General features: G+C 45.5%; 1 long non-coding RNA gene across 1 annotated transcript; it reads right to left on the bottom strand.

The window, feature by feature from the left end:
* Window positions 1-4,926: 4,926 nt before the first annotated feature.
* On the bottom strand, window positions 4,927-24,479 carry LOC135057628 (uncharacterized). Its single transcript, XR_010244249.1, has 4 exons — window positions 24,465-24,479; window positions 13,512-13,910; window positions 10,676-10,738; window positions 4,927-5,168 (listed from the first exon to the last, which is right to left on the bottom strand). It is a non-coding gene; the product is annotated as an uncharacterized LOC135057628 (long non-coding RNA).
* Between the last annotated feature and the right edge of the window lie 1,056 nt (window positions 24,480-25,535).

The following is a 25,535-nucleotide window of genomic DNA, read 5'->3' as shown; positions in this document are numbered from 1 at the left end:
ACATACAGGATGCTTACCTACATATCCCTATTGCCATTTCACATCAGCAATACCTGGGGTTTGCTATTGGCAACCTACATTACCAATTTCAGGCATTACCTTTTGGTCTGTCCTCGGCTCCATGAATTTTCACCAAGGTCATGGCAGTTATGACTGCTCTACTTCGCAGTCAGGACATCAGGATCCAACCGTATCTGGACGATCTGTTGATCCTGGTAACCTCACCAGAGGTTCTCCTTCATCATCTGGAACGTTGTTGGACACACATAAACAGCGGTTGTCTTTGTCTCCGGACAAGGTCCTGAAACTTCAGGACAAAATAAGACACTTCCTATCTCGCCCATGTGTGTCGATACACTCGGCAATGCAAGTACTAGGCCTCATGGTGTCGGCTTTTGACATGGTAGAGTACACTCAGTTTCACTCTCGCCCTCTCCAGAAGTTGATTCTCTCTAAATGGGATGGCTTGCCCCACCGGATCAGGATTCACATGATCTCTCTGACTCCGGAGATTCACCTGTCTCTGTACTGGTGGCTCCAAGATCAGCAATTGAGCAGGGGCCGTCCCTTCTGGATCTCCAACTGGGTCCTTCTGACGACTGATGCCAGTCTGAGGGGTTTGGACTCGGTATTGGAGCAACACTCTCTTCAGGGTCGGTGGATCAGGGAGGAGTCTCTCCTCCCGATTAAACATTCTGGAACTGCGGGCAGTGTTCAATGCACTGACACTAGCCCTGCCTTGGATACAGAACAGGCCTGTTCAAGTACAGTCAGAAAATACCACCATGGTGGCGTACAGAAATCATCAAGGTAGCACTCGAAGCCACATGGCAATGAGGGAAGTGTCAAGGATACTTCAGTGGGCAGAAACCCATCTGCCAGCCATATCAGCAGTGTTCATTCAGGGAGCCCTCAACTGGGAAGCGGACTTCCTCAGTCACCAGGATGTACAAGCTGGAGAGTGGAGCCTCCATCCAGAAGTATTTCAACTCCTAGTGGACAAGTGGGGCCTACCAGATGTAAACCTGATGGCGTCTCAACACAATCACAAGGTTCTGGTCTTTCGAGCAAGAACAAGGGATCCTCAAGCAGCGTTCGTGGACGTACTGGCAATTCCATGGAACTTTCGGCTGCCGTATGTGTTCCCTCCGGTGTTACTCCTGCCCATGGTAATAAGGAAGTTAAAGCAAGAAAGAGGAATCCTACTTCTACTCGCTCCAGCGTGGCCCAGACTGCATTGGTTCTCAGACCTACATGGTTTCTCAATAGAGCGTCCTCTTCTACTTCCACTACGCCCAGACCTCCTCATTCAGTGCCTCTGTGTCTACCAGGATTTGGCCCGACTGGCTTTGACGGCGTGGCTCTTGAAGCTTCCGTCCTAAGGTTTTTCTGTGGTGGTCATTCAAACTATGTTGTAAAACGGCTTCGGCTCGGACTTATTATAGGGTCTGGAATTCTTATTTCACATGGTGTGCTGCTTAGAATGTTGATGTATTCAAATTCAGTACTGCCAATCTGTTGGCTTTTCTGCAACAGGGCCTGGACTTAGGCTTGCGTCTGGCCTCTCTCAAGGTTCATATTTTGGCCTTGTTGATTTGGTTTCAGAGAAAGATTGCGACTTTGCCTGATGTTTATACCTTCACTCAGGGTGTTCTCCGAATTCAACCTCCCTACATTCCTCCTGTGGCTCCTTGGGATTTGTTGGTTGTTCTGGACGCCTTACAAGGTGCTCCTTTTGAACCCCTAGTATCGGTGGACCTTAAATAGCTTACTCTTATGGTCTTGTTTCTGCTGGCTATTGCCTCTGCTAGACGAGTTTCGGCTTTAGGTGCCTTATCCTATCTGTCACCTTACCTGATTTTTCACCGTGACCGGGTGGTTCTTAGGACCCTGGTTATCTACCCAAGATGGTGTCGTCTTTCCACCATAACCAAGAAATTGGGGTTCCGGCATTTACCTCTCCAGGTTTGTCATCCAAAGAGAAGTCTTTGGATGTGGTACGGGCTCTCCGTATATATGTGAAAAGAACGAAGTTGGTACGGAAATCTGACTGTTTGTTCTTTTTGGTTTTCATATACGTGGCTGGCCTGCTAATAAGCAGCAGACCTTGGCCAGATGGATTAGAATGGTAATTGCACATGCTTATATACAGGCTGTCCTTCCAGCTCCTGATACCATTAAAGCCCATTCTACTCGGACTGTTGGACCTTCTTGGGCGGCCTGCTGTGGTGCGACCCTCGCACAATTGTGCAAGGCAGCTACATGGTCCTCGGTGAAAACGTTTATAAGGTTCTATGCCTTTGATACTTCTGGCTCCCAGGATGCTTCCTTTGGACGCCGGGTTCTTGTGCCCACTACAGTGCATCCCCTCCCTTGAGGAACTGCTTTAGGACATCCCCGATGTTATTCCCTGTGGAATACAGTGTACCCCGCTGCAGAAAAGGAGATTTATGGTAAGAACTTACCTTTGTTAAATCTTTCTGCGAGGAACACTGGATTCCACAGGGCGCCCACCCTGACGCACTTAGCTTCTTTGTGTTTGTATGGCATTAGCCGCTGGTACCTTCTCCTGTCGTGAGAATGTGGTTCAGTGTGGCTACTAACTATTGTTGTCTCTTTTCTACCTGCTACTGCATTGGACTGGTTAACAAAACTGAGCTCCTGTGCACGGAGGCGGGGTTATAGAGGAGGCGGCCCTATGCATCTTCAGAACAGTCAACGCTTTTAGCCTGTCAGTGTCTCGGATCAAGATCCTACTCTACACCCCAATGTTATTCCCTGTGGAATCCAGTGTACCTCGCAGAAAGAGATTTAACAAAGGTAAATTCTTACCATATAGCTCCTTATTTTGCCAAAGAACTCCTTTAACCAGCAGAATGTTTTTATATAAAATACTGTTTTGTAACTTGTAGGAAGCTCCTTGACATTGCCTTAAGGTACACACAATAGATGGCTTCATAGATTTACAGAGTGCCATGACAAAACATATTTCATGCTGTCATTCTTTTTAGGATTGTGAATCTGCACAATGCAGTGAAATTAATGTTTCTACATTTAGGCAGTGGTTAAAGTGAGCGGAACAGGGCGGAACTGTGCTCCGTCAGTTCCACTTGGAGACGGAACGCAGTTCCGCCTCCTCCGGCTCACCTAACCCGCTGTGTGCCGCCGCCGGAAGATGCCGGGTGCCCGCTGAGATTGTGTTACCAGCGGGCGCCGGCTCTCTCTCTGCAGCCGCAGACAGGAGCTCAGTACTGAGCTTCTGCCTCCGGCTCTGTCACTGTGCGCTATGGGAGGGACGTCGTGACGTCTCTCTCATAGTGCTGAGGAGCGGGTGCCGGAAGGAAGGACTGCAGCGGTCTGGGAGCGGGGAGCGGTGAGTATGGTGATTTTTATTTTATTTTATTTATTTCCCTATGTGTAGCGGCGCTTCTATTGGGAGGCAATACTACTGGGGGCTTTACTACTGTGGGAAAACTACTGGGGGCATTACTACTGTGGGCAAACTACTGGGGGTGGGCATTACTCCTGGGGCATTACTACTGGGGGGGCATTACTACTGTGGGCAAACTACTGGGGGGGCATTACTACTGGGGGACATTACTATTGTGGGCAAACTACTGGGGGCAAACTACAAGGGGGCAAGCTACTGGGGGCATTTCTATTGAGGGCATTGTAAAGGGGGCATTTCATAAGGGGCATCACTCCTGGGGACATAAGGGGCACTACTATTGCAGGCATTGCATAAGGGGCACCACTACTATGGGTTCTATATAAGGGGCACTTCCACTGTGGGCACTACCAGTACAGTGGACATTGCATAAGGAGCACTACTACTGTGGGCATTGTATAAGGGGCGCTACTGCTGTGGACATTATGTGTATTACGGGGTGCTACTACTGTGGGCATTATTACTGTTGTGTGACCATGCCCATTTATTTTTTGAGACCACGCCCCTTTCTTTTTTGAGACCACACCCCATTTTTTGCAGCCTACGGCGCGCAATAACTTTATTACTTTTTCTCCTTGGGGAGGGGGTGAGTTCCATCACCTCTCTAGGACCACTTTAAGCGCTGCATTTAGGTAATTCCCAGTCTAATCCTTAGATGAGTGTGATTTTGCTCTGCGCTGGCACCCATTCTAACATGTTGGACACTCCCTATGTGGCTTCAGCTTAAAGTAAATTCTACAAACAACCAGTTAATTCTGTTCTAGAGATTACTTGTATATGAAACGCTAATAAATGTTGAAGATGGGGTTACTCACTTGATTTCAGCTGTGCATATTTTGTGGCTTAGTTTGTGACCATGCTACAGCTTTTTCTCCTTTCTTTTTGTTCAAAAGGTAAACTGAATTAGAATTCTGTAAATGAGCACAGTTCTTAAATCTGACAAAATCGCTAAATACTTTGAATCTCTCAATGAGCTGCTTAAAGTCTTCCAGACCAGAGGTGGTTTTCATAGCTGTGATTGGACACATGCCTTTGCTTTGGTTAATTTCTCATTCTTCCTTTTTTTTCTAGTAATTCAAAACGGCTTTTTAGACCCTTTGACTCAAACTCTACTATTCTTACAAATTGAGCCGTTGAAAATGGATGTTGCTTTATGTGACTTTTCAATAAGGGGTTTACAGTAAAATTAGAAACATTGACTTGTAAATGCAATTGCTTCTAATTTTTGCAAATTGATTCTGTGTACTGCCAGAGAGGGCAGACGCTTTATTAATGTTGCCTGTTATTAAAGGGTGTGGTCATGTGTAACTGTTTAGTTTAATTAAGAGGACTTGATGTGAGCCACACTGTGAATAATGCACACTGTCTTGTACATCGTTCCTCTCCTTCAATTAAGTGTGGAACACACTTAATTGAAGGGTGGAATTTTGCTGTAAACCTCCCAGTCTTCTAAATGTTAAATACATAGACAACAACTGTAGGATCATGTAAGTAGTTTTATGCATACCAACTTGCTCGTATAATAAAATGCTTCATGACAAACAACATACAGTATTTATTAGTTGGAATAGATTACTTTCAGTTAAGTCAATAACCTATATTTTCCTTAAGGGTTTATTATTTCTTAGTTATTTTGACCAGCCACCAGGGATCTTGTCTTTGATCTGTCCACTCACTTGGTCACACGTCTTTTGAGCAGCTTGACATCCTTGGTCAATCACTGTTGAATAAAAGCAAACTGGTTTCATAGTATCCAAAAACTTATTTTATGCAGTGCTATTCTGAGATCACCTGGCTTCATTGACCTTACTTTCTCTTTTCCTGCCTTACACACTAAGGGCTGTTAATGTCTACGTATGTTGGACTGTGGATGGAAAGTCGAGCACTTGGTGGAGACCCTTCTATCACAAAGCCAAGGGTTCCTGAATTGATGTGGTACATCTAGAGCTGTTGCTATCACAGCAATTGTAGGCAAGTGGCTAGAGATTCTACCTACTGTATGAAAATTGAGCACTATGGGGCAGATGTATTAACCTGGAGAAGGCATAAGGAAGTGATAAACCAGTGATATGTGCAAGGTGATACACACACCAGCCAATCAGCTCCAATATGTAAACGAACAGTTAGGATCTGATTGGCTGGTGCCTTTATCACCTTGCACATATCACTGGTTTATCACTTCCTTATGCCTTCTCCAGGTTAATACATCTGCCCCTATGTTACTAGTGGCACCTGTGGGGAAAAAAAAAATGTAAAAAAAAACAGTATGTTTACAGCCCTTTTTGGAGCATGTGAGTGGGCATCCAGTTTTAGGGCTGTAAACATACTGTTTTTTTGACAGGTGCCACTAGTAACATAGCGCTCAAGTGTCATACAGTAGATTAACATATCTATTTTTAGTTGCTACATGTAATTTAGCGGAGAATACAGTAATTTGAGAGATTCTACCTACTGTACTTTGCCTACTGATGTTGTTCTCATCCCTGTGCTGATGCTTTTTGGGCTAATCAGTCTAATTTACATATCAGTTTCTACAGTACCCACACAAAGTATACTTTTTTTATTTATTTATTTTTAAATTTGCAGAATGGCTTGCTTACTCCTGAAACAACAAGCCTTCCCAAAATGGCACGGTTCTTTGGCATGAATCCACTTTTCCAATACAGCAAAAAAAAACAGGATACCACACAGATTTATATAATAAGATATGCATCTGAAAATGGCAATGCAAAAATATAAAAATATAAATAAATTATATATAAAAATATTTTTTTAGGGGTTGGGTATGTGTGAGCGACGCAGGGATCCCGGCTGTTAGATACCTGGTGGGGGCGTGTTTGGGGGGGTATGTTATATTTCCACTCAAGTGGGAATAATCCCTGTAAGTGGGCTTGCAGACTGTCGGGACTGTAAGGGGGTGGGATTCCGGGGTCGGTGTGACCGGTGGTCTGATGACGCCAGTCACGTAACTACCTCCCTATTTTATGTATTGCATTTAATGTTGAATTCTTGATTAACATTGCCAATATAGCTTTTACCCATTGTGATTTTCATGTTTGTAGGCGTTTACGCAAATGCAAATATCTAAGGACTTGGAGCTGGCAAAGCCATGGTTCTCAGCAAAGTTTGCGCTGCAATGATTACCTGATTTCCCTTTTTAATGACTGAAAACGGGGTTCAACCAGAATAAAATATTTGTGAAATTATGACTTTTAAGGGTGCTACTATCTTAGCTTGGAAAGAAATCAAAAGTTTCAGGTTTTTTGGGGGGATTTTTTTTGGGGGGAGGTACGTATAAACTAGTCCAGTGGTCCCCAAACTCTGTCCTCAATGCACCCTTAAGCTGTGTACACACAAGACGATATGTTGCCCAGTCCCGCGGATTGGAGCAACATATTGGGTACATCGTCTAGTGCATCGGTGGCCAACCCGTGGCTCTTGAGCCGCATGCAGCTCTTTCTATCTCCACATGCGGCTCGTAAGCTCCTGCAGCACCTCCCGCTGCCCTAGTCTGCAGTGCCCGGTGCCGGTCCGTGAGCCAGTCAGAGCTTATGGACCGGCAGCCAATCAGGAGTCTTAGCTGCTGGTCCGCGAACTCTGGCTCATGGACCGGCGGATAATTAGAGAGAATCAACGCCGCTGGAGAGTAGAGACTGAGGGGCAGGAGAGGCGCACGCTGCACTATCCTCCCCGCACAAGCAGCAGACTGAGCAGAGCAGCAGCGCAGCGGTGAGCAGCACTTGGGGGGGGGCGCAGTGTGGGGACATGTGTATCTTACACTGGGGGATTATCTGGCACTGGGATGACATGTAGCTGGCAGTGGGGGCATATCTGGCACTGGGGGGACGTGTATCTGGCACTGGCGGGATATCTGGCACTGAGGGGACATGTGTTTCTGGCACTGGGGGCATATCTGGCACTAGGGGGACATGTATCTGGCACTGGGGGCATATCTGGCATTGGGGAGACGTGTAGCTGACAGTGGGGGCATATCTGGCACTGGGGGCATATCTGGCACTGGGGAGATGTGTAGCTAGCAGTGGGGGCATATCTGGCACTGGGGCCATATCTGGCACGGGGGCCAACGCCATAACTACGTGTGTGCCAGGCGTGCCTTGCAAACAGCGCAGTCGCCCTGAGGGCGCAACGGCCAGCGGCTTGTAATGAGTCAAATTGACTTATTACAAGCTGCCTCTGCTGTGTGCGCCGCGCTGGAGAAGCCGGAGGCAGGGGAGGAGAGCAGCAGCGCTGGAGGCAGGGGAGGAGGAGAATGGAGGGAGACTGGAGCCGCAGCAGCGCTATGTAATTGGTAGTGGCGCTACTGCAGCAGTCCCCTCTCCTTCCGCATTGGCTGCCCGGCGCTGCTGTGAATGCTGGGATGCGCTTCCCTCATCCCAGCATTCACAGCGGCGGCCAGCCAATGCGGAAGGAGAGGGGACGGCTGCAGCGGCGCCGCCGGCAATTACACTGTGCTGCTGCAGGTCCAGTCCCCCTCCCTTCTGTCTGCCGTAATGTGTAAAAAGGGGGATGCTGTCTGCCGTAATGTGTAAAAAGGGGGACGCTGTCTGCCGTAATGTGTAAAAAGGGCTCTACCCGGTGTAGTGGCGCTACTGTGCAGCGTAATTTGAATAATCGAGACTACTGTGCACCGTAGTATGAATTGGTATTATTTTGTGGCCACGCCCCTTCCCCATGAAGCCACGCCCCTATATATTTTACGAGCGCCTACGGCACGCACTGCCCCTATCTTGCACGGGGGGGGGGGGGGGGTGCCAATGCCGTTTCTTGCACACAGCGCCAAAATGCCTAGTTACGGCACTGCTGAGGGCGCATGTGGCCCTGGGGAGATCTGTATCAGGCAGTGGGGGCAAATCTGGCACTATGGAGACTTATATATATATATATATATATATGGCACTGTGGAGGAATATATGTATCTGGCACTGTGGGGGCACCCATTTTTTGGTGTGGCACTGTACATCATGACTAAAAATGGGGTTATGACACAAGGTCATACTCCTACAAACGTCAAACCGAAAGGTGTGCGCATAAAAATGGGGTGTGGCTTTGTTACAACTATGCCTTGCCCCCATTTTTGCTCATGCTCCGAAGGTGCGCGCATGATGTGGCTCTTGCCCTTGACTACAGATCTTTTCTGGCTCTTTGCCACTGACTGGTTGGCCACCCCTGGTCTAGTGCAAGCATTCCCACCCTCAGTCCTTAAGGCACACTAACAGTCCAGGTTTTAGTTATACCCATGCTTGAGCACAGGTGACTTAATTAGTGGCTCAGAAATTTTGATTTAACCATCTGTGCTGAAGACTGGATATCACTAAAACCTGCGCTGTTAGTGTGCCTTATGGACTGAAGTTGGGAATGCCTGGTCTAGTGTGTACCCATAATATGCGCACTCACATGGGTTGTTAATGACATCCCCTGTTGGCCCTGAGACATGCTGCAGAATGACAGAAGGCTCCTTAACCCCCCCTGCACTTACTACATGCCGCTTCTCATTGGCAGTGATGTCGGGCTGGGTACACATCATCAAGTGGGTACCCAGCCTTACAGTGTAGGTTTTAAAGATATCCATAGCTCAGCACAGATGGATAAATCAAATTGACTGAGATACTAATTGTCACCTATGGGCAAGCATGGATATACTTTAAAACCTGTTTGTATGCCTCAAGGACTGAGGGCCTAATTCAGACCTGAAAGCAAAAGCAAAATCTTTCTCTAATGGGCAAAACCATGTGCACTGCACTTGGGGCAGATATAACAGGATCAGTATATGATACCGCCGCACGGGATACTGAATGTCAGGATACCGACATTGGCATCCCGTGCGCCAATATGCCGGCAGGGGGGCGAGTGCAGTGTAGCCCCTTGCGGGCTCAGTGGCACAGGTTCTATTCTCCCTCTATGGGTGTTGTGGACACCCATAGAGGGGGAATCGCCTACCTCACTGGTATTCTGGCGGCGGTATAGTACCCCAATCGGGATCCTGACGTTGGTATTGCGACATCCGGGATTCTGATAGGCGGTATGTTACAACATGTGCAGAGAGAGTTAGATTTGGGTGGGTTATTTTGTTTCTGTGCATGGTAAATACTGGTTGCTTTATTTGTACACTGCAATTTGATTGAACATACCCTACCCAAATCTAACTCTCTCTATCTGGCCCACCTGCACTGCACATGGGCCCTCATTCCGAGTTGTTCGCTCGCTAGCTGCTTTTAGCAGCATTGCACACGCTAAGCCGCCGCCCTCTGGGAGTGTATCTTAGCTTAGCAGAATTGCGAATGAAAGATTAGCACAATTGCGAATAGAAATTTCTTAGCAGTTTCTGAGTAGCTCGAGACTTACTCCTACACTGTGATCAGTTCAGTCAGTTTCGTTCCTGGTTTGACGTCACAAACACACCCAGCGTTCGCCCAGACTCTCCCCCGTTTCTACAGACACTCCCGCATTTTTCCCAGAAACGCAAGCGTTTTTACGCACACGCCCAGAAAACGGCCAGTTTACGCCCAGAAACACCCACTTCCTGTCAATCACAGTACGATCACCAGAACGATGAAAAATCCTCGTTATGCCGTGAGTAAAATACCTAACTTTTGAGTAAAATAACTAAGCGCATGCGCTCTGCGAACCTTGCGCATGCGCAGTAAGCAACTAATCGCAATATAGCGAAAATCCGCAACGAGCGAACAACTCGGAATGACCACCAAGGTTTTGCCCATTAGAGGCATTTTGCTGTTGCGAATAGGTCTGAGTTAGGTGCTGAGTTTGGGAACCTCTGAACTAGCCATTTGTTGCTGAAGTATGAGATTTGTGTCCAACAAAAAAATTGTGGTCAAGCATCCTGTGTTAGACCACTTCGTCTGGATTGACCCTAATCCAAAAATAGATGGTAAACCAATTTCTCTAATAAGGTAGAATGTGACCTTTTAAATACAATAGTCAGATAAAGAGGTAAATTTATGAAACATTTTTTTTTTCTTTATACAGTTGATAATTCCTAACACTATCTAAGGTGGCAAGCTGCCAACATGAGGACATCTGTAATGGTTACCTCTGCTTCGGAATCAAGCAATTTTGTGTAAAACTTCAGTGTGTGATATTTAGACAAATTGGCCTTGTGTTTGAACATTAGATTTGGGAGCCGTTTCATGTTAAAAAAAAAAAAAAAGCAAACTATCTTCTCATTTCGGATATTTGGTATAAACCTACCTTCTTGACCTGCTTCTTTGCCTTTATCAACACAGTCCTGGACTACTTGTTCTCCTTGTTTGACTGGGGGAGAAAAAAAAAAAAGGTTAATGTCTTAATACCTCGTTCAGATTGCAATTACCAGGTCGCATCCTGGATTTGGAAACTGGTCCTTCCTGGGTGCGACCCGGCATTGGACCCTGAGAACATGCTTTGGTTGCCATCCAGGGGCTGGGGACCTTGGGGGCGGCAGCCCTGTAGATAAGATCATCTCCGCGCTGCCTCTCCCTATGCTGTGAACGGGTTACCGGGTTGCATCGACCCGGGTAACCCATTCACACTGCGCCTGACCCGGTAATAACCTGGGAATAACCATTCTTTATTCCCGGGTTGAATTTCCAGGCCAGGTGACCCGGGAATTTTGCAGTGACACGTGTCGGCCCGGCAATATACTAGTCGATACTGGGTTATTTGTGCAGTGTGAACGGGGTATTATAGTGCTTTTCCATGCAACTGTTTGGGCTGGGGCCTGCTGCACAGATTGCTGTGGCTATGTGTATTTATTTTCCATCTATAGGTATGTGGTCAGCATACCCCCATCTTAGTGTCATCATATCTGACAAGATGCAGTGTATGAATAAGGGCTTTGGCTATTTCAGTGGCTCTTGCTTTATAAAAATGTGAAGCAAGCAAAAGGGGTATCAGAGGTTCTTCTTACAGCTGCATCCATACAACGTACTTCTAAACACATATCCCACATAGGGGAGATTTCTGATAGAGTGCGGCATCGCCATCTACACAGGGAAGGGGGGGAGCAAGGTCATGCACCTCTTCTTTTTTTGTGGGGGGTTGCGGGGGAGGGTTCTGCCATTACTCTCTCAGATGTTTGGAAGTATGCTAAACATCATATTGTGAGGTGTATAGCTGATAGTGCTTAAATCAGGCATTCCCAATGTCAATCCTTAAGGCACACTAACAGTCCAGGTTTTAGTAAAATCCAGGCTTGAGCACAGGTGACTTAATCAGTAATGCCGTTATCTTGATTTAACTATGTGTGCTGAAGCATGGATATCACTAAAACCTGCACTGTCAGTGTGCTTTGAGGACCGAGGTTGGGAATGCCTGGCTTAAATAGTGAATATGGCCTGGCGCATACAGATGTGTCCTCATTCACGTAGCTTTTTTTTTTTTTTGCCATATTGCGCAAGATACTTCGCATGCCACGTCCTAAATTGACATACAAAGTCATTCATTGTCTACCAATGATACTAGTTTAGCACTTTTGTTGAAAAGGAATTGGTATAAAATGTGCACAAGCATATTGTGCACTGGGAGTCCTGGTACAACTGCACACGTGTTTGAATTTGTTCGCCTCTTTTTTTACATGATTTGCAACTAAGGTCGCAAACAGAAGTACAAGTAATGCAGCCCCAGTAGTCACTATACCCTTAAAATGTACGTTTTGTAGCACCAGTATGCAACTAAGACACGTAATTAAAGGAAAAAATGCTTGGTGCAGCTAAGCTGCAAAGTCCGTGGCGTGCCAAATAGTCCCATGTGGCGAGTCACGGACTTTGTGATTTAGATGCGCCAAGTGCTGTATCTTTGAGCTAAAGTTTATGTGGACACATCTGTAGGGATTCTTTCTTCCCTAAACACTGTGCACAGAAGTGAAATGATGACTGCCTAGCTTTTAAGGTAGTGCATTGTTGCACATTGTCTTGCTACACAATAGCTATATTCGGTGCAATATACACAATGTGTGCATAGTCACAATAAGTTATGACTTTCACCTTTAGGTTACTTACAACACAAACGTGTGTAGCTTGTATGTACTAATTGGCATCTGTTACTAGTAATGTTGATGTTTATGTATTACATGCAAATGTGAAAAAAGAGCTAACATGAATGGCAACACCCAAAAGTTTAAAGCTCAAAGGCATCTATTTTTGTCAAGGTCAACAAATGACAGCAGGAGCCTTTCAATCTTGTCTTTTCTTGGTTCAATGAAGTCCAGAAAATTGCCCATTGGCTACAGGTCCACATTCTGTTTATGTCCATCTAGCATCATTTTCACCTACGTTTTGCCTGTGAATAGACTACGGTACCCGAACAGAGCATGATTCAAGGGAAAATAATCCATTCTACAATTTTTGTATGACTAAGATGAACATTTTGCACACGTGTGTGTGGAGATAATATAAATATAAATATATATATATATAATATATATATATATATATATATATAGATAGATAGCAGCAGACAAAGAAAAGGCGTCACTCCAGGGCTTGTAAAGTGCAATAATTGCAGTGTATTTAAACAAATCACAAGTCCAACGTTTCGGGGCCCGTAGCCCCTTTGTCAAGGTGTGAATGGGGCTACGGGCCCCGAAACATTGGACTTGTGATTTGTTCAAATACACTGCAATTATTGCACTTTACAAGCCCTGGAGTGACGCCTTTTCTTTGTCTGCTGCTATTATATTACTACGGAGGGCACCCAGGCTAATGAGCATTAAGGACCAGGAGTGCCGGGCACCACACCAGGATATATATATAGATATAGATAGATATCAGTATTTGAAAATATTCACTGTATCTGGGTTTGTTTTCTTATTGTAGGTTATAATGTAACTATATACTAAGAGGGGTATTAAAGCTTGTAGAACGATAAAATTTAAAGAAATAAAGTACCAACCAAACAGCTTCTGTAATTTTTCAAACCCAGTCTATAACATGTAAGGTAACAGCTGATTAGAACTTTATCTCACACAACTTTATCCCTCTCCGAGCTTTGATAAATATCCCCTTAGAGATGAAACAATTTGTATAAGCACTGTTAGTGCATTTCTTACCTGTTTCCTGGGCTGTCTGTTGGGCTTTTTGCTGTGCTTTGTCCAGAAAGCCAGACATGATTCGTCAGTGTGGTTTCTGGCAGTAAGAAGCTGAGTTTCCCTGTAATCTGGTATGTTCATGCTGCAGTGTGCGCTCCTTTATAACCCAGATGACTCCTCCCAACAGCTAGGTACAACAATTCACATAGTAATTTCAGGAAAGCATTGCTCATACAGCAAGCATTTTCTAATTGAGATGTAATAGATGCAGTGTTGCTTCAACACCTCCCGGGCAATTTATTTGATCATTTTGTACTTTTCCACATCCAACTCCACAATTGTTAAAACTGCCACAGAACCACTTCTCATTCTCAGATGGCTGGGTTTTTTTTTTTTATGTCCAGAAGTCCATGTCTCATGCTGTAAGTTACATGAGGAGAAAACATTTTTCATAAATCTTAGCCACATGATGACATTTATAGTCCCTTTCCCTGAAGTTGAAATGCACTATACAAAATGTATGCGACTAATTCCTTTGCCTTATGTCAATAGGACACATTTATTATATTTGTGAAATATCCATATACTGTACTAACTTTTTTTTTTTGCCTAATGTTCCACGTCTAAACAAAGTTCCTGTCTGGTAAAACCGTACCTCCCACAATGTCTGTTAGTGCATCTTGTTTATTGCATACTTTGTGTTCTAAATAACTATATGCCTGTTCAGAGGGAGAGCGCACATAATATACGAGGCTCTCTCAGTGGGTTGGGTTTGTGTGACTGCGGTTTCCACCAAACCAATCCGGCTGTGAGATGGCGGGCGAGCACAACGATGCTCCTTGCGGGCTCGCTGCACTCGCCACATGTTCTATTCTCACTCTATGGGTGTTATGGACACCCACGAGTTGGATTGAGGATTCGGAATCCTGGTTTTGGTATTGTGACTGCCGGTCTTATAACCGCAATTCTCCTCAGTGACATAGCCAGCTTTTCTCATGAGGAGAAGCAAACATCCCCCCCCCCCCCCTTCCCCGCAAAGCTTGGTAGACACCTGTATGTAAAATATTGTGTTCCCCACACACCGATGCTTTAATCCTCAAGTAATTCAGACAGGTTGTGTTTTCAGTATTTCTATCTGCGGAAACAGGTGGGATAAGTACTGAACCAGCAATATAAGAACTCACTTTGCATAATTATAGAAAACATGACCTGTTGAGGGCACTTGAGGACTGGAGTTGAGAACAAAAATGGCAAATCACTATGTTAATCAATATATGTTGTAACTAGTGATGTGCGCCGGAAATTTTTCGGGTTTTGTGTTTTAGTTTTGGTTCCGCGGCCGTGTTTTGGATTCGGAGGCGTTTTGGCAAAACCTCCCTGAAATTTTTTTGTCTGATTCGGGTGTGTTTTGGATTCAGGTGTTTTTTTACAAAAAACCCTCAAAAACAGCTTAAATCATAGAATTTGGGGGTCATTTTGATCCAATATTAACCTCAATAACCATAATTTCCACTCATTTTCAGTCTATTCTGAACACCTCACACCTCACAATATTATTTTTAGTCCTACAATTTGCACCAAGGTCGCTGGATGACTAAGCTAAGCGACCCAAGTGGCCGACACAAACACCTGGCCCATGTAGGAGTGGCACTGCAGTGTCAGACAGGATGCCACTTCAAACAAATAGTCCCCAAACAGCACATGATGCAAAGAAAAAAAGAGGTGCAATGAGGTAGCTGTGTGACTAAGCTAAGCGACACAAGTGGCCGACACAAACACCTGGCCCATCTTGGAGTGGCACTGCAGTGTCAGGCAGGATCGCACTTCAAAAAAATAGTCCCCAAACAGCACATGATGCAAAGAAAAATGAAAGAAAAAAGAGGTGCAAGATGGAATTGTCCTTGGGCCCTCCCACCCACCCTTATGTTGTATAAACAGGACATGCACACTTTAACGAACCCATCATTTCAGCGACAGGGTCTGCCACACGACTGTGACTGAAATGACTGGTTGGTTTGGGCCCCCACCAAAAAAGAAGCAATCAATCTCTCCTTGCACAAACTGGCTCTACAGCATAGGTGTGCGCAGGGGGGGTGCCTGGTGCGCACAGGCACCCCCTAATGTCCGGCACCCCAATCTCACAACCCTGATGCAGCGATCGCCGAGCAGGCTGATTACTGTCCCCTCTGCGTTGCACCCTATCAGGACTGCATTACTGACCAGACGCCTGGGTTAATCAAGGGTGCCACTGCCACCGGCTTTCAAACTCCCGGCTCCATCTCCATGTAGAAAAACTGCGTGATGTGACGTGATGACGTCATGCTGCTCGCACGCCCACCCGCCACACACCCACCTCTCTCTTAGGTAGACAAATTCAATACTGGCAGGCGGTCAGCAGCAGCATTGACACATCACTCGTTTTTCCAGCAGCAGCAGTACTAGTCTGCGACTGTCAGTGTCAGTGAGTTACTGACTTGTAAGTAAGCTGCTGGAGCTTGCAGGGGAAAGAGAGGGGGAGTCAGACCAGGCTGAGGAGGAACACTGTAATTGCAGTGAGTGCCATCAGGAGTGTTTGTTTGGTGCACACCACAACATCTGACAATCCATCTGTATTATTAGGATTGGTACAAGGGTGGATATTTTATATTGCGTTGACCATCAATAGATGGTGCTAGACATGCCCAAAAGGCGGTGCTAGACACGCCCCTCCAATGGTGCACCCCCTAATAAAATGTGCTGTGCACGCCTATGCTCTACAGAGGCAAGATGTCCACCTCCTCCTCATCGTCCGATTCCTCACCCCTTTCACTGTGTACATCCCCCTCCTCACAGATTATTAATTCGTCCCCACTGGAATCCACCATCTCAGGTCCCTGTGTACTTTCTGGAGGCAATTGCTGCTGGTGAATGTCTCCACGGAGGAATTGATTATAATTAATTTTGATGAACATCATCTTCTCCACATTTTCTGGAAGTAACCTCGTACGCCGATTGCTGACAAGGTGAGCGGCTGCACTAAACACTCTTTCGGAGTACACACTGGAGGGGGGGCAACTTAGGTAAAATAAAGCCAGTTTGTGCAAGGGCCTCCAAATTGCCTCTTTTTCCGGCCACTATATGTACGGACTGCCTGACATGCCTACTTGGATGCGGTCACTCATATAATCCTCCACAATTCTTTCAATGGTGACAGAATCATATGCAGTGACAGTAGACGACATGTCAGTAATTGTTGGCAGGTCCTTCAGTCCGGACCAGATGTCAGCACTCGCTCCAGACTGCCCTGCATCACCACCAGCGGGTGGGCTCGGAATTCTTAGCCTTTTCCTCGCACCTCCATTTGCGGGAGAATGTGAAGGAGGAGCTGTTGACGGGTCACGTTCCGCTTGACTTGACAATTTTCTCACCAGCAGGTCTTTGTACCTCTGTAGACTTGTGTCTGCCGGAAAGAGAGATACAACGTAGGTTTTAAATCTAGGATCGAGCACGGTGGCCAAAATGTAGTGCTCTGATTTCAACAGATTGACCACCCGTGAATCCTGGTTAAGCGAATTAAGGGCTCCATCCACAAGTCCCACATGCCTAGAGGAATCGCTCTGTTTTAGCTCCTCCTTCAATGTCTCCAGATTCTTCTGCAAAAGCCTGATGAGGGGAATGACCTGACTCAAGCTGGCAGTGTCTGAACTGACTTCACGTGTGGCAAGTTCAAAGGGTTGCAGAACCTTGCACAACGTTGAAATCATTCTCCACTGCGCTTGAGTCAGGTGCATTCCCCCTCCTTTGCCTATATCATAGGCAGATGTATAGGCTTGAATGGCCTTTTGCTGCTCCTCCATCCTCTGAAGCACATAGAGGGTTGAATTCCACCTCGTTACCACCTCTTGCTTCAGATGATGGCAGGGCAGGTTCAGGACTGTTTGCTGGTGCTCCAGTCTTCGGCACGCGGTGGCTGAATGCCGAAAGTGGCCCGCAATTCTTCGGGTCACCGACAGCATCTCTTGCACGCCCCTGTCGTTTTTTAAATAATTCTGCACCACCAAATTCAATGTGTATGTGCAAAACATGGGACGTGCTGGAATTTGCCCAGATGTAATGCACGCACAATATTGGTGGCGTTGTCCGATGTCACAAATCCCCAGGAGAGTCCAATTGGGGTTAGCCATTCTGCGATGATGTTCCTCAGTTTCCGTAAGAGGTTTTCAGCTGTGTGCCTCTTATGGAAAGCGGTGATACAAAGCGTAGCCTGCCTAGGAACGAGTTGGCGTTTGCGAGATGCTGCTACTGGTGCCGCCGCTGCTGTTCTTGCTGCGGGAGGCAATACATCTACCCAGTGGGCTGTAACAGTCATATAATCCTGAGTCTGCCCTGCTCAACTTGTCCACATGTCCGTGGTTAAGTGGACATTGGGTACAACTGCATTTTTTAGGACACTGGTGACTCTTTTTCTGACGTCTGTGTACATTTTCGGTATCTCCTGCCTAGAGAAATTGAACCTAGATGGTATTTGGTACCGGGGACACAGTACCTCAATCAAGTCTCTAGTTGCCTGTGAATTAACGGTGGATACCGGAAACACGTTTCTCACCACCCAGGCTGCCAAGGCCTGAGTTATCCGCTTTGCAGCAGGATGACTGCTGTGATATTTCATCTTCCTCGCAAAGGACTGTTGGACAGTCAATTGCTTACTGGAAGTAGTACAAGTGGTCTTCTGACTTCCCCTCTGGGATGACGATCGACTCCCAGCAGCAACAACAGCAGCGCCAGCAGCAGTAGGCATTACACTCAAGGATGCATCGGAGGAATCCCAGGCAGGAGAGGACTCGTCAGACTTGCCAGTGACATGGCCTGCAGGACTATTGGCTTACCTGTCTAAGGAGGAAATTGACACTGAGGGAGTTGGTGGTGTGGTTTGCAGGAGCTTGGTTACAAGAGGAAGGGATTTAGTGGTCAGTGGACTGCTTCCGCTGTCATCCAAAGTTTTTGAACTTGTCACTGACTTCTGATGAATGCGGTTCAGCTGACGTATAAGGGAGGATGTTCCTAGGTGGTTAACGTCCTTACCCCTACTTATTACAGCTTGACAAAGGCAACACATGGCTTGACACCAGTTGTCCGCATTTCTGTTGATATAATTCCACACTGAAGAGGTGATTCTTTTTGTATTTTGACCAGGCATGTCAATGGCCATATTCGTCCCACGGACAACAGGTGTCTCCCCGGGTGCCTGACTTAAACAAACCACCTCACCATCAGAATCCTCCTTGTCAATTTCCTCTCCAGCGCCAGCAACACCCATATCCTCATCCTGGTGTACTTCAACAGTGACTTCTTCAATTTGACTATCAGGAACTGGACTGTGGGTGCTCCTTCCAGCACTTGCAGGGGGCGTGCAAATGGTGGAAGGCACAACCTCTTCCTGTCCAGTGTTGGGAAGGTCAGGCATCGCAACCGACACAATTGGATTCTCCTTGGGGATTTGTGATTTAGAAGAAAGCACAGTTCTTTGCTGTGCTTTTGCCTTATTATCTCTTTTAAGTTTTCTAGCAGGAGGATCAGTGCTTCCATCCTCAGGTGAAGCTGAACCACTAGCCTTGAACATAGGCCAGGGCCTCAGCCATTCCTTGCCACTCCGTGTCGTAAATGGCACATTGGCAAGTTTACGCTTCTCCTCAGACGATTTTGATTTAGATTTTTGGGTCATTTTACTGAGCTTTATTTTTTGGGATTTTACATGCTCTCTACTATGACATTGTGCATCGGCCTTGGCAGACGACGTTGATGGCATTTCATCATCTCGGCCATGACTAGTGGCAGCAGCTTCAGCACGAGGTGGAAGTGGATCTTGATCTTTCCCTATTTTACCTTCCACATATTTGTTCTCCACTTTTTAATGTGTGGAATTATATGCCAGTAATAGATCAACGTATAATACTGGTGGTCACTGGTCAGCAAAACTCTGCACTGTACTCCTCCTATATAATACTGCTGGTCCCCAGTCCCCACAATAAAGCAGTGTGAGCACAGATATATGCAGCACACTGAGCACAGATATGGAGCGTTTTTCAGGCAGACAACGTATACTGGTGGTCGCTGGTCAGCAAAACTCTGCACTGTACTCCTCCTATATAATACTGCTGGTCCCCAGTCCCCACAATAAAGCAGTGTATGCACAGATATTGCAGCACACTGAGCACAGATATGGAGCGTTTTTCAGGCAGACAACGTATACTGGTGGTCACTGGTCAGCAAAACTCTGCACTGTACTCCTCCTATATAATACTGCTGGTCCCCAGTCCCCACAATAAAGCAGTGTGAGCACAGATATATGCAGCACACTGAGCACAGATATGGAGCTTTTTTCAGGCAGACAACGTATAATACTGGTGGTCACTGGTCAGCAAAACTCTGCACTGTACTCCTCCTATATAATACTGCTGGTCCCCAGTCCCCACAATAAAGCAGTGTGAGCACAGATATGGAGCGTTTTTCAGGCAGACAACGTATACTGGTGGTCACTGGTCAGCAAAACTCTGCACTGTACTCCTCCTGTATAATACTGCTGGTCCCCAGTCCCCACAATAAAGCAGTGTGAGCACAGATATATGCTGCACACTGAGCACAGATATGGAGCGTTTTTCAGGCAGACAACGTATACTGGTGGTCACTGGTCAGCAAAACTCTGCACTGTACTCCTCCTATATAATACTGCTGGTCCCCAGTCCCCACAATAAAGCAGTGTGAGCACAGATATATGCAGCACACTGAGCACAGATATGGAGCGTTTTTCAGGCAGACAACATATACTGGTGGTCACTGGTCAGCAAAACTCTGCACTGTACTCCTCCTATATAATACTGCTGGTCCCCAGTCCCCACAATAAAGCAGTGTGAGCACAGATATATGCAGCACACTGAGCACAGATATGGAGCGTTTTTCAGGCAGAAAACGTATAATACTGGTGGTCACTGGTCAGCAAAACTCTGCACTGTACTCCTCCTATATAATACTGCTGGTCCCCAGTCCCCACAATAAAGCAGTGTGAGCACAGATATATGCAGCACACTGAGCACAGATATGGAGCGTTTTTCAGGCAGACAACGTATACTGGTGGTCACTGGTCAGCAAAACTCTGCACTGTACTCCTCCTATATAATACTGCTGGTCCCCAGTCCCCACAATAAAGCAGTGTGAGCACAGATATATGCAGCACACTGAGCACAGATATGGAGCGTTTTTCAGGCAGACAACGTATATTGGTGGTCACTGGTCAGCAAAACTCTGCACTGTACTCCTCCTATATAATACTGCTGGTCCCCAGTCCCCACAATAAAGCAGTGTGAGCACAGATATATGCAGCACACTGAGCACAGATATGGAGCGTTTTTCAGGCAGACAACGTATAATACTGGTGGTCACTGGTCAGCAAAACTCTGCACTGTACTCCTCCTATATAATACTGCTGGTCCCCAGTCCCCACAATAAAGCAGTGTGAGCACAGATATGGAGCGTTTTTCAGGCAGACAACATATACTGGTGGTCACTGGTCAGCAAAACTCTGCACTGTACTCCTCCTATATAATACTGCTGGTCCCCAGTCCCCACAATAAAGCAGTGTGAGCACAGATATATGCAGCACACTGAGCACAGATATGGAGCGTTTTTCAGGCAGACAATGTATAATACTGGTGGTCACTGGTCAGCAAAACTCTGCACTGTACTCCTCCTATAATACTGCTGGTCCCCAGAATAAAGATATTTGCACTGCAGCCCCCTGAAACAAAGTGAGAGGACGCCATCCACGTCCTCTCACTATAATTTCCCATGCACGAGTGAAAAATGGCGGCGATGCGCGGCTTAATATAGAATCCGAATCTCGCGAGATTCTGACAGCGGGATGATGACGTTCGGGCGCGCTCGGGTGAACCGAGCAAGGTGGGAGGATCCGAGTCTGCCTCGGACCCGTGTAAAAAGGGTGAAGTTCGGGGGGGTTCGGATTCCGACGAACCGAACCCGCTCATCACTAGTTGTAACCGGTTTTACTACATGGCAGACTTAGGGGGTTATTCACAATTTACCATTCCTGGCGCCAATGCGCAGGCATGCTGCCGGCCAATGAGATCCAATTTCTATGAAAACACAAACGTTCCTTTCGTATGCAGATACAGCTGCGGTCGCACATAGAATATACATGCATATCATTTTAATAAGCATAAGCTGTTTGTGCATCCTATTTGCACCATTTTGCTAATAAGATGCATTTTAACAGAAAAGGTTGCACGTAAAGACATTTGGCGCTACAGGGTAACGGCATGGCATAACTAGAAGAGCTGTTTAACATGCAGGGAGGAGTGGTGCCAAATGGGAAGTGAAGCCAAATCTAGTGCAAAGTGTGATCCAAAAAGCCATATCTGGGTTAATCTAATGTGCAAAATTTGGTCCACAGGCCTGCATCAGCCATCAGGAAATGTTGCCTGGAGCTAATGGCAGCAACTCTTCTCATTGGCAACCTTACAGCCTATTGCCTGCCTCCTGTACCCTGTATATGGGAACTTCATTTCACACCTAGGCAAACATCTGAACAAAGAATATTAAGATATGCCTTAGTGCAATCCTCAACAACACTGCTATAGTATTTTTAAAGGAATGGTTAACAATAACACTGCAACACTGTAAAATACTTTACAGAGAAACAATGCTAGTACCAATCTCTAACCAATCCCATTTCTGGTGCAGTTCCATGGCAAGCAGGCTTCTCTCTCTCTCTCTCTCTCTCTCTCTCTCTCTCTCTCTCTCTCTCTCTCTCTGTAGTGGCAGGCTTTGTGTTACTGCTTCAGTGTCTCTCACTTTCAGGTGGTATGCGTATCCACAAGGATGAGGATAATAGAAGAATAACAGTTCTTTGCAGTTCTCTGTGGCTTCTGGTCAATGGCCATCCCTAATGTTGTAGGGTATATGGCATGGCGTAGTGGCAAAGTCGCTATCACACCAAACAGGACAGTTTGAAGATAGGTGTATGTGGATACATCTGCATTTAAAAATAAAACTTTTTTTTATGTTGTCTGGAAAAAGATTGCTACTTTTACATGAACAGATTTATCAACAATAAATCTGTTGGTGAGAACATAAAATATTAATTTCACTATATATTTATACAACCGAGACAATTCACTTCATGTAGCATTGCAGGGATTAGGACCAGAACACCTTTGTAAATTGCCAAAAAATAATTTCATTCACATTCTTATTGCAGTGTAGAACGCAGTCATCAACATGACAAAGGACTTGCAGCATGTCACAGTCATTTGGGGGGGAACAAAGCTCTTGACCCCATGTTATAGCATCCTAGCACGTCCCTAGGATGCTGTAACATGGGGTCAAGCGCTTTGTTCCCCCAATTGACAATTTTGGCAATTTACAAAGGTGTGCTAGTCCTAATCCCTGCAATGCTACATGAAATGGATTGTCTAGATAGTTTTTTGTACTAACTATGACTGACCCTGCACACACAGGGGAAAATTTATTTAAGTGTTTATGTGTGCGATCTTTCTGGAAATATACATATATAAAGGTGAATGCTAACACTCGCAAGGATATTGCACAAGAACCATCACTCCAGTATTCATCCAGAAAAAGTCTCTTTACAGTGGCGCACCCAGGGGGGGTTTCCGAGTACCCAGAAACCCCCCTCCACCAAAAAAAAAAAAAATTTTTTTTTTTTTTTTTAATGCTGCATGAGTATTGTTAATGGCTGTCTAGCGTCCTCTGCAGCCTGCTCTCTTCCTGGTGGCACTTGTAAGTGCTTCATAAAAGTTTACTTTATTTTAATTATAGTACATATATATCCATGTGCAATTTGTGCATACATATATACACATGTATATACATACATATAAACACACACACATGATATATATACATGCGTATATATACTTGTACTGTATGTATATGTATATATATATATATATTTATTATCCTTTATATGGCGCCACAAGGGTTCCGCAGCGCCCAATTACAGAGTACATAAATAATCAAACAGGAAAACAGCAACTTACAGTTGATGACAGTATAGGACAAGTACAGGGTAAATAAAGATAGTTACATCAGCAGATGACACTGGAATAAGTATCAGGTGGCAGAAGACTGCTGGAGTTGATGCAGTTGAAGATTATTAAAGTAAGACAAAGGATAAGCACATGAGGGAAGAGGGCCCTGCTCGTGAGAGCTTACATTCTAAAGGGGAGGGATAGATAGACAGAGGTGACACAGATGGGGTACATAGAGAACGTAGAACAGAGGGTTAGGATGAGATTTGGCTGGGTTTGGTGAAGAAGTGGGTCTTGAGAGCCTGTTTGAAGTTTTGTAGAGAGGTGGAGAGTCTGAGGGGGAGCGGTAGGGAATTCCAGAGAATTGGAGCAGCACGTGAAAAATCTTGGAGGTAGGAGTGGGAGGAAGTAATCAGTAGGCAGGAGAATCGGCGTGCATTAGCAGAGCGAAGAGGACGGGTGGGAGTGTAAAGGGAGATAAGGTCAGAGATGTAGATGGGAGAGGAGTGGGTGAGGGCTTTGTAAGCGAGTGTGAGAAGCTTGAAATGGATATATATATGCATGTTTAATATGCTATGTGTATATATATATATATATATATATATATATATATATATATATATAGGTGTATATACGGTATATATGTGTACATATATAGATATGTATATATATATGTATATATATATATATTGTAACACTGTAGGGGTGCAAGGCGCCTTTTCCTGGGGAATATGGCCGCACGCAGCAGCTGAGGAACAACACAAGTCCAGTTTCTGGTACAACTGACCCCGGCCAGTTTTATTGAAACAGAAAATAAAACAAAACCCAAAAATAAAAATACCTTGCCTGTCCGGCACTAACTAAACATAAGATATTCCTAACTGTCACTAAACAAAACACAGAGTTCTTCAGTACATACTGTATAGCTTACTTGCATCAGAAAGCGTGTCTCTCACACACAGATCCTCCAGCCTTCCCAGGCAGTCTCCCCATACTAATCAGGTTAGAAGCACTATAACACTCTTACACAGCTGAAACCCTGATTAGCCCTCTGTGAGGCCAAAGACCCGAACTGGGCCCAATGTCTAGAACTCGCCTTATCTCTCTCTCAGAGCCTTTACCCAGCTTTTACAGCAAACTGAAAAGGTTCAGACAAAACAAAAAGCATTTTTCCTAGAAGTTAACATTTTCTAAAACATGTAAGACAAGAACCTGGGACAAATATACCTGCCCTCAAACACTATCCCAGTGTTCTTGTCACATATCCCCCTCCCCTGTTTCGACCTAGGGGCCGGAACACTTGTAGCCCCCAAACAGAAGATGCGAGACAATGCATCTGCGTTGGCCAATTGTGTTCCCGGTCTATGTTCGACAGTAAACTTAAAGTCCTGCAACGCTAGAAACCATCTAGTTACACGAGCATTCTTGCCTCTATTTACATACATCCATTTTAAAGGGGCATGGTCTGTCACTAGTCTGAATTGTCTACCCAAGAGGTAATATCTCAAGGTATCTAGTGCCCACTTAATGGCCAAAGCCTCCTTTTCCACAATGGCATACCTTTTTTCATGCTCATTGAGTTTCCTACTCAAATAAATGATAGGGTGTTCGTCCCCATCTCTGGTTTGGGACAGCACAGCACCTATCCCTACCTCTGAGGCATCTGTCTGTACCACAAATTCTTTTGAAAAATCTGGTGTTATCAACACCGGTTGTGAACACAAAGCCACTTTTAACGCTTGGAACGCCTTTTCTGCATCAGGGTTCCATTTCACCACATTTGACTGCTTCCCTTTGGTAAGGTCTGACAACGGCACCGCTGTGGTCGCAAAATTAGGAATAAACCGTCTATAGTACCCAGTAATTCCCAAAAAAGCCCTTACCTGTTTTTTATTCACTGGACGAGGCCAGTTTTGAATAGCATCAACTTTATTCAATTGGGGCCTAATCAGACCTCTGCCTATGGTAAAGCCCAAGTATTTGACCTCCTCCATTGCGAGGC

This window comes from Pseudophryne corroboree, chromosome 3, assembly GCF_028390025.1.
Source record: "Pseudophryne corroboree isolate aPseCor3 chromosome 3, aPseCor3.hap2, whole genome shotgun sequence".
Taxonomy (NCBI): Eukaryota; Metazoa; Chordata; class Amphibia; order Anura; family Myobatrachidae; genus Pseudophryne; species Pseudophryne corroboree.
Note: the sequence above shows the minus strand (reverse complement) of the source record. Positions and strands in the feature narration are given on the sequence as shown.